Consider the following 302-nt stretch of genomic DNA (forward strand, 5'->3'; position numbering starts at 1 on the left):
TTACTGGAGTCAGGCAGGGCGAGAGAACAGAAATCGAGCCGGTGGTTTTCTTGTTTTGTTCTGATTTCTTTCTGTCAGAGAGATATTGCAATCTAGGTACAGAGGAGGAGGAGTGTGGAAGGATTCAGTGGGGCGTCTTTCCTCAAATCTCGGCTCTTCTGTGCTCCTAAATCCCTTAGATGTGATCTGATCAACAATTGAGCTCCAACTGATGTGTCTGCCCTTAGGTCCTAGGCTGATCTTTCAGATACAATTTGAAGTTGATGTTTTGATTGGCACCCACTTGAGCTGCAAGCACCGCC

Source organism: Chaetura pelagica, unplaced genomic scaffold, assembly GCF_000747805.2.
Source record: "Chaetura pelagica isolate M959 unplaced genomic scaffold, ChaPel_1.0 scaffold82, whole genome shotgun sequence".
NCBI classification, from domain to species: Eukaryota; Metazoa; Chordata; class Aves; order Apodiformes; family Apodidae; genus Chaetura; species Chaetura pelagica.